Raw genomic sequence first — 15,144 nt, 5'->3', positions numbered from 1 at the left:
TAGTTAGGAAACTTTTTTATTAGCTTACCTGGTTATAGAAGTAGAAGAGGGCAAAAAAGTGCCTGTATCTCACCTACAGCCATACCACATTGGATACGCCCAATCTTGTCTGATCTTGGAAGCTAAGCAGTGTTGGGCCTGGTTAGTACTTGGGTGGGAGACCACATGGGAACACCAGGTGCTGTAGGTTTTTCCCATTACTGGCAAATTGTTTTTATTCTCTAGCTTTTTAAATTGGAAACTTTTTTCTCTTTATTGACAGTACAGACATTTGGAAGAGGTCAAACAGACACAATAGCCATCACCTAAAAACTTACCACACTGTCTAGGCCCAATTCCAACTGCTTTTGGCAGCAAAACAGTGTTGAGCCTCTTTAGTAGTTTAATTTGAGACCACCTGCTAATATCATGTCCTGTAGGTCTTTTTACATTACCAACACATGATTTTTTTCAGTAAGGCAATACAGTTAGGAAACTTTTTTATTAGCTTACCTGGTTATAGAAGTACAAGAGGGCAAAAAAGTGCCGGTATCTCACCTACAGCCATACCACATTGGATACGCCCAATCTCGTCTGATCTTGGTAGCTAAGCAGTGTTGGGCCTGGTTAGTACTTGGGTGGGAGACCACTTGGGAACACCAGGTGCTGTAGGTTTTTTCCCATTAATGGCAAATTGTTTTTATTCTCTAGCTATTTAAATTGGAAACTTTTTATTTTTATTGCCAATACAGACATTTGGGACAGGTCAAACAGACACAATAGCCATCACCTAAAAACTTACCACACTGTTTAGGCCCAATTCCAACTGCTTTTGGGAGCTAAACAGTGTTGAGCCTCTTTAGTAGTTTAATTTGAGACCACCTGCTAATATCATGTCCTGTAGGTCTTTTTACATTACCAACACATGATTTTTTTCAGTAAGCCAATATAGTTAGGAAACTTTTTTATTAGCTTACCTGGTTATAGAAGTAGAAGAGGGCAAAAAAGTGCCTGTATCTCACCTACAGCCATACCACATTGGATACGCCCAATCTCGTCAGATCTTGGAAGCTAAGCAGTGCTGGGCCTGGTTAGTACTTGGGTGGGAGACCACATGGGAACACCAGGTGCTGTAGGTTTTTCCCATTACTGGCAAATTGTTTTTATTCTCTAGCTTTTTAAATTGGAAACTTTTTTCTCTTTATTGACAGTACACACATTTGGAAGAGGTCAAACAGACACAATAGCCATCACCTAAAAACTTACCACACTGTTTAGGCCCAATTCCAACTGCTTTTGGCAGCTAAACAGTGTTGAGCCTCTTTAGTAGTTTAATTTGAGACCACCTGCTAATATCATGTCCTGTAGGTCTTTTTACATTACCAACACATGATTTTTTTCAGTAAGGCAATACAGTTAGGAAACTTTTTTATTAGCTTACCTGGTTATAGAAGTAGAAGAGGGCAAAAAAGTGGCGGTATCTCACCTACAGCCATACCACATTGGATACGCCCAATCTCGTCTGATCTTGGAAGCTAAGCAGTGTTGGGCCTGGTTAGTACTTGGGTGGGAGACCACATAGGAAAACCAGGTGCTGTAGGTTTTTTCCCATTAATGGCAAATTGTTTTTATTCTCTAGCTATTTAAATTGGAAACTTTTTATTTTTATTGCCAATACAGACATTTGGGACAGGTCAAACAGACACAATAGCCATCACCTAAAAACTTACCACACTGTTTAGGCCCAATTCCAACTGCTTTTGGGAGCTAAAAAGTGTTGAGCCTCTTTAGTAGTTTAATTTGAGACCACCTGCTAATATCATGTCCTGTAGGTCTTTTTACATTACCAACACATGATTTTTTTCAGTAAGCCAATATAGTTAGGAAACTTTTTTATTAGCTTACCTGGTTATAGAAGTAGAAGAGGGCAAAAAAGTGCCTGTATCTCACCTACAGCCATACCACATTGGATACGCCCAATCTCGTCTGATCTTGGAAGCTAAGCAGTGCTGGGCCTGGTTAGTACTTGTGTGGGAGACCACATGGGAACACCAGGTGCTGTAGGTTTTTCCCATCACTGGCAAATTGTTTTTAGTCTCTAGCTTTTTAAATTGGAAACTTTTTTCTCTTTATTGACAGTACAGACATTTGGAAGAGGTCAAACAGACACAATAGCCATCACCTAAAAACTTACCACACTGTTTAGGCCCAATTCCAACTGCTTTTGGCAGCTAAACAGTGTTGAGCCTCTTTAGTAGTTTAATTTGAGACCACCTGCTAATATCATGTCCTGTAGGTCTTTTTACATTACCAACACATGATTTTTTTCAGTAAGGCAATACAGTTTGGAAACTTTTTTATTAGCTTACCTGGTTATAGAAGTAGAAGAGGGCAAAAAAGTGCTGGTATCTCACCTACAGCCATACCACATTGGATATGCCCAATCTCGTCTGATCTTGGAAGCTAAGCAGTGTTGGGCCTGGTTAGTACTTGGGTGGGAGACCACATGGGAACACCAGGTGCTGTAGGTTTTTCCCATTACTGGCAAATTGTTTTTATTCTCTAGCTTTTTAAATTGGAAACTTTTTTCTCTTTATTGACAGTACAGACATTTGGAAGAGGTCCAACAGACACAATAGCCATCACCTAAAAACTTACCACACTGTTTAGGCCCAATTCCAACTGCTTTTGGCAGCTAAACAGTGTTGAGCCTCTTTAGTAGTTTAATTTGAGACCACCTGCTAATATCATGTCCTGTAGGACTTTTTACATTACCAACACATGATTTTATTCAGTAAGGCAATACAGTTAGGAAACTTTTTTATTAGCTTACCTGGTTATAGAAGTAGAAGAGGGCAAAAAAGTGCTGGTACCTCACCTGCAGCCATACCTCATTGCATACACCCAATCTCGTCTGATCTTGGAAGCTAAGCAGTGTTGGGCCTGGTTAGTACTTGGGTGGGAGACCACATGGGAACACCTGGTGCTGTAGGTTTTTTCCCATTAATGGCAAATTGTTTTTATTCTCTTGCTATTTAAATTGGAAACTTTTTATTTTTATTGCCAATACAGACATTTGGGACAGGTCGAACAGACACAATAGCCATCACCTAAAAACTTACCACACTGTTTAGGCCCAATTCCAACTGCTTTTGGCAGCTAAACAGTGTTGAGCCTCTTTAGTAGTTTAATTTGAGACCACCTGCTAATATCATGTCCTGTAGGACTTTTTACATTACCAACACATGATTTTATTCAGTAAGCCAATATAGTTTTTAAATTGAGTCTTTATTTTTCATTTTGCAACAAACACATAAATAATAAAAAATAACACATTACAATACATATACAAGACACGGCAGTCATTTATACAGCAGCAGTAGGACTAGGAGGATGAATACATTCGAGACAACGATTACTGGATAACGTGGATATTTGTTAGGGACAACCCCTGGGGTCAGGTGAAAAATAACATGATTTAAGGGCTTTACGCTGGTAAAAGGGAAAAGAGCGTTAATCAACTACCCTTTCGCACGGTAACTAAATGCGAGGTGGTGCCCTGGTGTTGAGAGGAATTAATACTTATACTTGAAGAAAAATATACGCAAGTGAGAGTCCCTGTGGCTCTGTACTATTTTTTTGCGCCAGAGTGGTGAATATAGTCGAGAAAAGTGCATAAGTGCTTGAAGTGCCTTGTGCTAGTATACCTGAAAATCCGACACAGAATTATATGACTTATTGATCGGCCAGGATATACATAAGGAAAAATAGTGACATAATTTAAAGTGCGATGCGTGCGGGGTCCATAACCCGTTTAGGGCCTAGTTAGGACACCCTGTCGAAAATTGGAAGGGTTGGGGATATCCTGGGCCGAAACCCTAGTCCCCTTAGCCCGTGTATTTAATTGTGAATGTGAGCTCAAAAAAATTACTTTGGATAACTCCAATCGAAATATACGAGACGTGATATATTAACACATTACTGTGAGGCCCAGGGTAGAGCAATTAAAACTGTGAGAAACTCCCTAACCAAGATTTACATAACTATCCTTTGAATTGATAGAAGACCGAACTATGCCAAGGGTGCCAAATCGATAGAAATTTTATACTGCGCCCCGTAGAGGCATAGTGAAATTTCTCATGTTCGAATGTGGTGTTCACTAAATTAAGCCATTCATTAAATGGCGGCCCATTTATTGCCATCCAATAACGAGCTATCACTACAGATGGGTCACGGTCCATCCTTGCTGGCGGGTCGCCAGAACGTATGCGCTGGCGACCCGCCAGCAGCCTCGCCAGCGAGGAGACTGAGACGCGCGTGCGTCTCACGCGCACGCGCGTCTCAGTCTCCGTCGCTAGCGTGGCGGAAACCCTGTCCGTCTCCGCCTCAGGGAGACGGACGGGGTTAGGGGGGGGTTAGGGGGGATGCGGGCAGGCGGCGGGGACCCCGGGTTACCGCCGGCAAGCCGGCGGGGACCCGGGGAAACGTTTGGAAGCGCCGTCGGAAGGGGGCGCGCGCGCCTCTCGTGCGCGCGCGCCCCCTTCTCACGATCGCCATGGCGCTGGCGGGGGATGGCGGCTGGCGACGCCAGCGCCATCCCCCGCAAAGATGGACCGTGACCCATCTGTACCTTGGCAATTGCTGTAAGGTGTAAGAGCAGAAGGCTCAACTCACTGGTCATTTCACCCTCCTCCCATAGCCCCATAACCAAATTAATATCGGTGAGATTGTCCTGATTCGCTCCCAGTCCTGAGAGCACCTGGCAGACCCTGTTCCAGAATTGGTCAACTTTACCACAAGTCCTCATTAGATGCCAAAATGTTGCCCCGTTTTCGCCGCACTTTGGACAACTATCAGCCCCAGATCCCCTCATTTTCCTTAATCGTACTGGGGTCATATATGTGCGATGTATAATATTAAACTGGACTTGCTGGACACGTATGGAATTGGTTGCCTTTTTTGGAATTGCTAGGGCCGCCTGCCAGTTACTCTCTTTGACAGCGGGAATATCGACTGCCCACTTCTGCATAAGTTGAATTAGCCCTTCGTCTGGGGCAGTAGCAGTTAGATATCTATAAAGTTTTGAAACACTTTTGCGCGAGGTAAGTTTTCTCAGGAAGACCTTAATAGGGGTATCTGTTAACCATTGTTCCCTATCCCTTCCATACCCGGAGATTGCACTCCTCAGCTGTAGGAATCTATAAAACATAGACCTTGGAAGGGCGTACTCTGCCTGAAGCTGGACGAAAGATTTAAAATTACTGTCCTGGAATAGCTGATCCAATGAACTAATACCGTATTGTGACCATAGCCTTCCCCCTTGCTGTCTAGTGATCTCTGAGGCTATGGGTAGGAGAAGAAACGATGATTCTGGATCCTGGCCCCTGAAATTCTCTGAGGCACACACCGTTCTCCAAATTCTCATGGCCTGGGAGACTATGGGGGGGTAGGATCTACTTAATGATCCAGAGAAAAGGATCTGCATCGGGGTAACATTTGGATCTATACACTTTATGAGCCTAATTAGTTCACAGGGCTGTTCTTCTGGTTTCACCCACGTCCTAAGATGAAATAGCTGAGCAGCAAAATAATATCTCCTGAAGCTCGGGAGGGCCATACCCCCATTATCCCGATCTCTGCATAGGGTGGCGAGTTTGACTCTTGGGCGCCTACCGCCCCAAATGAACGAGGACACCACACTGTCCAAGCTTCTAAAATATTCGTCCCTGATGTATACTGGGGAATGTTGAAGTAGGTACAGTATTTTGGGCAAAATTACCATTTTAATTAGGTTCACCCGACCCTGCACCGTTAATGGGAGCTTAGCCCAACACTTGAACTTAGATCTAGCTTCTTGTATCGCAGGGGTTATATTATCTTTTATAAAATCCTCTGTTTCTACCGACACCTTAACTCCCAAATATTTGAAACCCGTAGTCTTCACCAGTGGTACACCGGACCCGCAGCCACTCAAGGTATCCTCTCCCACTATCATCAAGTGTGATTTGCTCCAGTTCACTGTGAGCCCCGAGAGTTCGCCAAAATGACCGAGTTGCTCGATCACAGTTGGAAAATCTCTGTTTGGATCGGCCATCCCAACTAGAAGATCATCAGCATACAAGGATACGAGATTATATTTCAAATCTCTCCCAATATCCTCACAGTATAACTTAGCTCTTAACAGACAGGCCAAGGGCTCTATCGCTATGGCGAAGATCAGTGGAGAAAGGGGACAGCCCTGCCGAGTCCCTCTAAACAGAGGAAATGGCTGGGATGTGTACCCATTAATTGAGACTCTAGCCCTAGGGTTCTTATACATGAGCCTCAACCATTTGATAAAGCCCGACCCAAACCCGAAAGCCTTCAAAGCGCCCCATAGGTAGCCCCACTCGACGGAATCGAACGCCTTGTTCGCGTCGAATGAGGCTACCGCGGCGTTCAACCCCTTCATCTTCATGTGTTGGATGTAGGAGAAAACCCTCCTAACATTAATCGTGGTGGATTTTCCACGCATGAACCCAGATTGATCAGGGTGTACTATGTCCTGGATCACTCTGCCTAAACGATTAGCCAATACCTTGGCGATTATTTTCGCGTCGGTAGGCATAAGAGAAATAGGCCTGTATGAATCGACACTCATGGGGTCTTTACCCTTCTTTAAAATAAACACTATAGATGATTCAGCCATGGAGGATGGAAGAACGTCCTCAATCATCATGGCATTGCAGAGGACTACCAGGCGAGGAATCAGAGCCTTGTCAAATTTTCGATACATCTCACCAGGCAAGCCATCCAGTCCGGGGGCCTTACCCAAGGGAAGGGAGTTAATTACCCCCTCCACTTCTTCACTCGTGATGGGGGCATCTAGGAGGGTTTGGGCATCCTGCGATAGTGTGGGGAGGTGTAGACCCAGAAAGAACTGCGTCAACTCCTCCTCACTGGATTTCTGGGCTGATTGATAGACTTTGCCAAAATGGCTGACAAATTCCTCCACTATATCTGGTGTTGATGACAAGATTTGGCCTTGTTCAGTTCTAATACCAGAAATAATATTGGAAGGCTTGTCCATCTTGAGCAAAAAGGCCATAAATTTGCCTGCTTTATCAGAACCAGTGTACCATTGGTGAGAGCCCACTTTAAGCCTGCGGTAGTTGACTTCCTGTAAATATTCTAACCACTCTGTCTGAGTCCTTTGCCATTCCACCCTGTCGAGATCTAAATTGCTAACTTGATAAACTCTTTCTAAGTCCAGTGTTCTTGCCTCTAGATCACCTGCCTTCCTGCGGTGAAGCCCCTTCAAAAACGAGATTTTCTTGATAAACACCCCCCGAAGGTAAGCTTTGAAGGCGTCCCATACATTAATACTAGACGATGAACCGTCATTGTAATGGAAGAAAGACAAAATTTCTACCTCGATCTCTTCCTGATTAAACTGGGGGAGCCAATAGGGCTGAAGCTTCCAATACCTAAATCCAACGGGCTGTGCCAGATCAAGCTGCATGACAAGGGGCGAATGGTCCGAAATCCCGCGGGCCTTATATTCAATATGGATAATCCTATTTAATAGGGTATCTGATACGAAGATCAGATCGATCCTGGAGAATACACCGTGGGTGGGAGAGTAGCACGAGAATTGGCTGGTTGCCGGATGTCGCAATCTCCATGGGTCACTCCACCCAATCCCCTCAATAAACTCTGCGAATCTACTCCCCCCTTTGCTAACAGTTTTATTGGATTTTCCCCATCTATCCATTTGAGGTGACATTATATTATTAAAGTCTCCCAAACAAATCAGGTGGTTAGTGGGAAAAAGAGTGGTGAACTCCACTGCGGCCCTCAGCACATCGTAAGAAAAGGGTGGAGGGATATATACTACCATCAGGCTCACATCTACGTGATTAATGCTGGCATCCAGAAAGATGTATCTACCCCCAGGATCGATCTTGATAGTGCGAGTCTCAAAGACCACTGATTTCTTGACTAAAATGGAAACCCCCCTAGATGCTGTTGAACAAGGGGCATGGAAAACTGAACCCACCCAAGGGCGTTTTAACGATAGCAATCTATCCCCACACAGGTAAGTCTCCTGAAGGCAGATGATATCAGCATCCAGGGATTTACAATGGTTTAGAACCAGTGAGCGTTTCACTTTGTCATTGAGACCTCTGACGTTCCATGTTAAAAATTTAGTCATCCCCACAATGCCTTATCGATGTCCCCTATAAGTTTGACCATGGAAACTCTCCTCCCACGCTTCCCAAATCTCCCTCCTCCCTCCAAATAAACTGCCTTGAGACATAACACACAACAAACATACGAAAACCCTACAATAACCCCAGCCCCCCCCCCCTCCCTGTACAGCCCATCACCCCTGGCGTACCTGGATCCCTACTCCCCCCTTCTAAGATCTACCCCAAACTTGTATCTCTAGGGGCTAGTTAATTTATGGCCACCCATGGCGTGACCGGCTCTCCCCTCTTTTATTAACAAAGGATTTTTCTCTTTTATTACTTTTCCCGCTATCCCCCCTCCCCCCCCCCACACGAGAGAAATCAGCAAAAATATCAAAGATACATTATATAACTGACAGACTTCTATGCAATAAGACAATCAAAACACAAATAATCATGCGAATCCGCTAGTTGGCAAGAGGGCCCGCACCAGGGTAGGAGCCATCCAGCCAACCCGCGGAATCAGCAGGGGTAAAGAAAAATTTAGTTGTTCCATTGACTTCAATTCTCAGTTTCGAGGAATACAGCATGGAATATTTTAGATCAAGCTGCCTAAACCTTGCTTTGATATCCCTGAGTTTTGCACGTACTCTTCCCGCTATCCCCCCCTCCCCCCCCCCCCCCCCGCACAAGAGAAATCAGCAAAAATATCAAAGATACATTATATAACTGGCGGACTTCTATGCAATAAGACAGTCAAGACACAAATAATCATGCGAATCCGCTAGTTGGCAAGAGGGCCCGCACCAGGGTAGGAGCCATCCAGCCAACCCGCGGCATCAGCAGGGGTGAAGAAAAATTTAGTTGTTCCATTGACTTCAATTCTCAGTTTCGAGGGATACAGCATGGAATATTTTAGATCAAGCTGCCTGAGCCTTGCTTTGATATCCCTAAATTTTGCACGTTCCCTTTGAATGTCAATGGGGAAGTCTGGGAAGGCCGATATTTTCTTGCCCATATGCCCAAAGTCTGCCTTGTTCCTGGCTGATCGCAAAATACAGTCCCGATCTCTAAAATTGAGAATTCTGGCTATTATTGTGCGTGGTGGACCCCCTGGAGGAGCGGGACGGGACGGCACACGATGAGCTCTTTCAATCACAAATTGTGGAGAAAACACCTCCCTCCCGAATTCCTGCACTAGCCATGTCTCGAGAAATTTTTCGGGATTGCTGCCTTCCACCCTTTCTTCGAAGCCAATGAACCTTACGTTATTGCGTCGAAGCCTCCCTTCGAAATCTGACATTTTAAGTCGCATGTCAGACAATTGGCCGGACATAGATTTGACTTGAACTTGGAGAGGGACCATGACGTCCTCTAATGATGAGACACGGTTCTCCACCTCTGTAACCCTTTCCCTGATTACTTGAGCGTCCTGTCGTAACAAGGAAATATCAGCTTGAACTTTATTGATCTGCACCATCAGGTTGGTTTCGCATGAATTAACTGCATCGAGTACTTGCTGCAGTGAGACCTCCGTAGGTCGTGGTTCAGCCGACCCTTTAGACGGGGTAGTCTGTGGGGTGTTGGTCTGGGAGCTATTTGCTGCCTGAGTCTGTGACCGTGCATATTTTTCTAAGCGAGCTGCGGCCGCAGTCTGGCCGGTCTTCCCCATTTTTACACGTATTCTAGCTCTTCCTTGCTACTGTTGTTACCCCCTGTATCTTGACCCCTCAGCAGTGGGTACAGTATATTAATACAAGTGTCCAGATACCCTCTCGTTCTCAAAAAGAAAAAAAGGTACCAAAAAAAGAAGAAAAGGAAAAAAAAAGGTCAGACAGGGCGCCTACAGGAACCCTTGGGGCGATGTAGGGTATTTTTGACCCTGAGGGCAACTGTGTGCCGATAACAGTCCAATATTAGCAGGGCAAGTCCCGATACTTTATCCGCCAACCAGCAGCTCAGAAAGAAAAAAAAAAAGAAAAAATACCTTTATCCGAACGATGAAGAATCTGGGGGGTCGGGTCAGCTGTAGATGGTGCAGACACTTACAGCACCAGGATGCCGATTTTTTAGGATGCAATATGCAGCTTCACTGAGGCGTTTGCAGCAGATGGTGAGTCTGGGGGGGGGTCAGGTCAGCAGGGGATAATGCAGTCTCTTACGGCACCTTCGGCCACGGTATGCGACTTCACTGAGGTGCTTGCCGCTGAGAGCTGAAAAAAACGCTTCCACTTGAATTTTTATTTCACAGTTCGAGGGGGTAGCCAGGCAGTCTTATACCCCGGGAAGTAGCTGTGACTGCAGGTGGTTTATCACAGATTGCGAGTGAGCCTTCACCGAGCCATGTGCTATACTGCACTATTCCCTCTGGTAACCGCAATATCACTGTCAGAAGTCGGGGAGGGTTAGATGGGGATTGCTACCCGTTCCCCTTCTGTCGCTGTGCTGAAGTGGAAGCGGCTGATGTCCCCCGACAGCAGTGCCGCAGAAGGTTGCCGTGAAGGGATTTGCCAGAGGGGCCGCGATAGACCTCCTCTCTCTCGGTCTCTGCACCGGCGTTTCCCGGCGGCGTTTCTCACCCGGCAGTGATGTGCGCTGCGTGAGGTCAGCCGGAAGGAGATGAAGCCGGGTGCGTCCTTACGGCTATACGCCGCTCCGATATCACACACCAGCCGGCAGGATTGCGGAGGAGAGCAGGAGAGACCAGGGGTGTATGGTCGCGGGGTCAGCAGCCTCTGATAGTAAGATGGTCTTTCAGCGGTCTTTCAGCCATTTGTTAGAGCCAGGCATGGGGATCTTCTTGCTGGGTCTCTCACGTGCGCATGAGGCGGGAGAGGGACGGGGTCCAGGAGAGAGCCGGCATCAACCTCCCTCACGCTAACGCCTCCGTGGCCACACCCCGAGTAAGCCAATATAGTTAGGAAACTTTTTTATTAGCTTACCTGGTTATAGAAGTAGAAGAGGGCAAAAAAGTGCCGGTATCTCACCTACAGCCATACCACATTGGATACGCCCAATCTCGTCTGATCTTGGACGCTAAGCAGTGTTGGGTCTGGTTAGTACTTGGGTGGGAGACCACATGGGAACACCAGGTGCTGTAGGTTTTTTCCCATTAATGGCAAATTGTTTTTATTCTCTTGCTATTTAAATTGGAAACTTTTTATTTTTATTGCCAATACAGACATTTGGGACAGGTCAAACAGACACAATAGCCATCACCTAAAAACTTACCACACTGTTTAGGCCCAATTCCAACTGCTTTTGGGAGCTAAACAGTGTTGAGCCTCTTTAGTAGTTTTATTTGAGACCACCTGCTAATATCATGTCATGTAGGTCTTTTTACATTACCAACACATGATTTTTTTCAGTAAGGCAATACAGTTAGGAAACTTTTTTATTAGCTTACCTGGTTATAGAAGTAGAAGAGGGCAAAAAAGTGCCTGTATCTCACCTACAGCCATACCACATTGGATACGCCCAATCTCGTCTGATCTTGGAAGCTAAGCAGTGCTGGGCCTGGTTAGTACTTGGTTGGGAGACCACATGGGAACACCAGGTGCTGTAGGTTTTTCCCATTACTGGCAAATTGTTTTTATTCTCTAGCTTTTTAAATTGTAAACTTTTTTCTCTTTAATGACAGTACACACATTTGGAAGAGGTCAAACAGACACAATAGCCATCACCTAAAAACTTACCACACTGTTTAGGCCCAATTCCAACTGCTTTTGGCAGCTAAACAGTGTTGAGCCTCTTTAGTAGTTTAATTTGAGACCACCTGCTAATATCATGTCCTGTAGGTCTTTTTACATTACCAACACATGATTTTTTTCAGTAAGGCAATACAGTTAGGAAACTTTTTTATTAGCTTACCTGGTTATAGAAGTAGAAGAGGGCAAAAAAGTGCCGGTATCTCACCTACAGCCATACCACATTGGATACGCCCAATCTCGTCTGATCTTGGAAGCTAAACAGTGTTGGGCCTGGTTAGTACTTGGGTGGGAGACCACATGGGAACACCAGGTGCTGTAGGTTTTTCCCATTACTGGCAAATTGTTTTTATTCTCTAGCTTTTTAAATTGGAAACTTTTTTCTCTTTATTGACAGTACAGACATTTGGAAGAGGTCAAACAGACACAATAGCCATCACCTAAAAACTTACCACACTGTCTAGGCCCAATTCCAACTGCTTTTGGCAGCTAAACAGTGTTGAGCCTCTTTAGTAGTTTAATTTGAGACCACCTGCTAATATCATGTCCTGTAGGTCTTTTTACATTACCAACACATGATTTTTTTCAGTAAGGCAATACAGTTAGGAAACTTTTTTATTAGCTTACCTGGTTATAGAAGTAGAAGAGGGCAAAAAAGTGCCGGTATCTCACTTACAGCCATACCACATTGGATACGCCCAATCTCGTCTGATCTTGGAAGCTAAGCAGTGCTGGGCCTGGTTAGTACTTGGGTGGGAGACCACATGGGAACACCAGGTGCTGTAGTTTTTTCCCATCACTGGCAAATTGTTTTTATTCTCTAGCTTTTTAAATTGGAAACTTTTTTCTCTTTATTGACAGTACAGACATTTGGAAGAGGTCAAACAGACACAATAGCCATCACCTAAAAACTTACCACACTGTTTAGGCCCAATTCCAACTGCTTTTGGCAGCTAAACAGTGTTGAGCCTCTTTAGTAGTTTAATTTGAGACCACCTGCTAATATCATGTCCTGTAGGACTTTTTACATTACCAACACATGATTTTATTCAGTAAGGCAATACAGTTAGGAAACTTTTTTATTAGCTTACCTGGTTATAGAAGTAGAAGAGGGCAAAAAAGTGCTGGTACCTCACCTGCAGCCATACCTCATTGCATACACCCAATCTCGTCTGATCTTGGAAGCTAAGCAGTGTTGGGCCTGGTTAGTACTTGGGTGGGAGACCACATGGGAACACCAGGTGCTGTAGGTTTTTTCCCATTAATGGCAAATTGTTTTTATTCTCTTGCTATTTAAATTGGAAACTTTTTATTTTTATTGCCAATACAGACATTTGGGACAGGTCGAACAGACACAATAGCCATCACCTAAAAACTTACCACACTGTTTAGGCCCAATTCCAACTGCTTTTGGCAGCTAAACAGTGTTGAGCCTCTTTAGTAGTTTAATTTGAGACCACCTGCTAATATCATGTCCTGTAGGACTTTTTACATTACCAACACATGATTTTATTCAGTAAGCCAATATAGTTAGGAAACTTTTTTATTAGCTTACCTGGTTATAGAAGTAGAAGAGGGCAAAAAAGTGCCGGTATCTCACCTACAGCCATACCACATTGGATACGCCCAATCTCGTCTGATCTTGGAAGCTAAGCAGTGTTGGGCCTGGTTAGTACTTGGGTGGGAGACCACATGGGAACACCAGGTGCTGTAGGTTTTTTCCCATTAATGGCAAATTGTTTTTATTCTCTTGCTATTTAAATTGGAAACTTTTTATTTTTATTGCCAATACAGACATTTGGGACAGGTCGAACAGACACAATAGCCATCACCTAAAAACTTACCCCACTGTTTAGGCCCAATTCCAACTGCTTTTGGGAGCTAAACAGTGTTGAGCCTCTTTAGTAGTTTAATTTGAGACCACCTGCTAATATCATGTCCTGTAGGTCTTTTTACATTACCAACACATGATTTTTTTCAGTAAGCCAATATAGTTAGGAAACTTTTTTATTAGCTTACCTGGTTATAGAAGTAGAAGAGGGCAAAAAAGTGCCTGTATCTCACCTACAGCCATACCACATTGGATACGCCCAATCTCGTCTGATCTTGGAAGCTAAGCAGTGTTGGGCCTGGTTAGTACTTGGGTGGGAGACCACATGGGAGCACCAGGTGCTGTAGGTTTTTCCCGTTACTGGCAAATTGTTTTTATTCTCTAGCTTTTTAAATTGGAAACTTTTTTCTCTTTATTGACAGTACAGACATTTGGAAGAGGTCAAACAGACACAATAGCCATCACCTAAAAACTTACCACACTGTTTAGGCCCAATTCCAACTGCTTTTGGCAGCTAAACAGTGTTGAGCCTCTTTAGTAGTTTAATTTGAGACCACCTGCTAATATCATGTCCTGTAGGGCTTTTTACATTACCAACACATGATTTTTTTCAGTAAGGCAATACAGTTAGGAAACTTTTTTATTAGCTTACCTGGTTATAGAAGTAGAAGAGGGCAAAAAAGTGCCCGTATCTCACCTACAGCCATACCACATTGGATACGCCCAATATCGTCTGATCTTGGAAGCTAAGCAGTGTTGGGCCTGGTTAGTACTTGGGTGGGAGACCACATGGGAACACCAGGTGCTGTAGGTTTTTCCCATTACTGGCAAATTGTTTTTATTCTCTAGCTTTTTAAATTGGAAACTTTTTTCTCTTTATTGACAGTACAGACATTTGGAAGAGGTCCAACAGACACAATAGCCATCACCTAAAAACTTACCACACTGTTTAGGCCCAATTCCAACTGCTTTTGGCAGCTAAACAGTGTTGAGCCTCTTAAGTAGTTTAATTTGAGACCAACTGCTAATATCATGTCCTGTAGGACTTTTTACATTACCAACACATGATTTTATTCAGTAAGGCAATACAGTTAGGAAACTTTTTTATTAGCTTACCTGGTTATAGAAGTAGAAGAGGGCAAAAAAGTGCTGGTACCTCACCTGCAGCCATACCTCATTGCATACACCCAATCTCGTCTGATCTTGGAAGCTAAGCAGTGTTGGGCCTGGTTAGTACTTGGGTGGGAGACCACATGGGAACACCAGGTGCTGTAGGTTTTTTCCCATTAATGGCAAATTGTTTTTATTCTCTAGCTATTTAAATTGGAAACTTTTTATTTTTATTGCCAATACAGACATTTGGGACAGGTCAAACAGACACAATAGCCATCACCTAAAAACTTACCACACTGTTTAGGCCCAATTCCAACTGCTTTTGGGAGCTAAACAGTGTTGA

The 15,144-nt window shown here is 44.2% G+C and overlaps 16 non-coding genes across 16 annotated transcripts; all 16 read left to right on the top strand.

Annotated features, from left to right (window-relative positions):
- The first annotated feature begins 71 nt into the window (after window positions 1–71).
- LOC146038392 (5S ribosomal RNA) lies at window positions 72–190 on the top strand. Its single transcript, XR_014461987.1, has one exon. It is a non-coding gene; the product is annotated as a 5S ribosomal RNA (ribosomal RNA).
- A 345-nt stretch (window positions 191–535) lies between these two features.
- On the top strand, window positions 536–654 carry LOC146037866 (5S ribosomal RNA). Its single transcript, XR_014461506.1, has one exon. It is a non-coding gene; the product is annotated as a 5S ribosomal RNA (ribosomal RNA).
- A 345-nt stretch (window positions 655–999) lies between these two features.
- LOC146037585 (5S ribosomal RNA) lies at window positions 1,000–1,118 on the top strand. Its single transcript, XR_014461248.1, has one exon. It is a non-coding gene; the product is annotated as a 5S ribosomal RNA (ribosomal RNA).
- Window positions 1,119–1,463: 345 nt separating this feature from the next.
- On the top strand, window positions 1,464–1,582 carry LOC146037893 (5S ribosomal RNA). Its single transcript, XR_014461530.1, has one exon. It is a non-coding gene; the product is annotated as a 5S ribosomal RNA (ribosomal RNA).
- Window positions 1,583–1,927: 345 nt separating this feature from the next.
- On the top strand, window positions 1,928–2,046 carry LOC146038291 (5S ribosomal RNA). The gene has a single exon (XR_014461894.1). It is a non-coding gene; the product is annotated as a 5S ribosomal RNA (ribosomal RNA).
- Window positions 2,047–2,391: 345 nt separating this feature from the next.
- On the top strand, window positions 2,392–2,510 carry LOC146037869 (5S ribosomal RNA). The gene has a single exon (XR_014461508.1). It is a non-coding gene; the product is annotated as a 5S ribosomal RNA (ribosomal RNA).
- A 345-nt stretch (window positions 2,511–2,855) lies between these two features.
- LOC146038024 (5S ribosomal RNA) lies at window positions 2,856–2,974 on the top strand. Its single transcript, XR_014461650.1, has one exon. It is a non-coding gene; the product is annotated as a 5S ribosomal RNA (ribosomal RNA).
- Window positions 2,975–11,135: 8,161 nt separating this feature from the next.
- Window positions 11,136–11,254, top strand: LOC146038887 (5S ribosomal RNA). Its single transcript, XR_014462440.1, has one exon. It is a non-coding gene; the product is annotated as a 5S ribosomal RNA (ribosomal RNA).
- Window positions 11,255–11,599: 345 nt separating this feature from the next.
- On the top strand, window positions 11,600–11,718 carry LOC146037855 (5S ribosomal RNA). Its single transcript, XR_014461496.1, has one exon. It is a non-coding gene; the product is annotated as a 5S ribosomal RNA (ribosomal RNA).
- Window positions 11,719–12,063: 345 nt separating this feature from the next.
- Window positions 12,064–12,182, top strand: LOC146037770 (5S ribosomal RNA). The gene has a single exon (XR_014461417.1). It is a non-coding gene; the product is annotated as a 5S ribosomal RNA (ribosomal RNA).
- A 345-nt stretch (window positions 12,183–12,527) lies between these two features.
- On the top strand, window positions 12,528–12,646 carry LOC146038626 (5S ribosomal RNA). The gene has a single exon (XR_014462203.1). It is a non-coding gene; the product is annotated as a 5S ribosomal RNA (ribosomal RNA).
- Window positions 12,647–12,991: 345 nt separating this feature from the next.
- LOC146037991 (5S ribosomal RNA) lies at window positions 12,992–13,110 on the top strand. The gene has a single exon (XR_014461620.1). It is a non-coding gene; the product is annotated as a 5S ribosomal RNA (ribosomal RNA).
- A 345-nt stretch (window positions 13,111–13,455) lies between these two features.
- Window positions 13,456–13,574, top strand: LOC146038532 (5S ribosomal RNA). Its single transcript, XR_014462116.1, has one exon. It is a non-coding gene; the product is annotated as a 5S ribosomal RNA (ribosomal RNA).
- Window positions 13,575–13,919: 345 nt separating this feature from the next.
- LOC146037734 (5S ribosomal RNA) lies at window positions 13,920–14,038 on the top strand. Its single transcript, XR_014461385.1, has one exon. It is a non-coding gene; the product is annotated as a 5S ribosomal RNA (ribosomal RNA).
- A 345-nt stretch (window positions 14,039–14,383) lies between these two features.
- On the top strand, window positions 14,384–14,502 carry LOC146038921 (5S ribosomal RNA). Its single transcript, XR_014462471.1, has one exon. It is a non-coding gene; the product is annotated as a 5S ribosomal RNA (ribosomal RNA).
- Window positions 14,503–14,847: 345 nt separating this feature from the next.
- LOC146037990 (5S ribosomal RNA) lies at window positions 14,848–14,966 on the top strand. Its single transcript, XR_014461619.1, has one exon. It is a non-coding gene; the product is annotated as a 5S ribosomal RNA (ribosomal RNA).
- Window positions 14,967–15,144: the final 178 nt, after the last annotated feature.

The sequence above is a fragment of the Crinia signifera genome, chromosome 9 (genome assembly GCF_055691185.1).
Source record: "Crinia signifera chromosome 9, ASM5569118v1, whole genome shotgun sequence".
In the NCBI taxonomy this organism is placed as follows: Eukaryota; Metazoa; Chordata; class Amphibia; order Anura; family Myobatrachidae; genus Crinia; species Crinia signifera.
The sequence above is the reverse complement of the archived record's forward strand: the minus strand, read 5'-3'. Positions and strand labels throughout refer to the sequence as shown.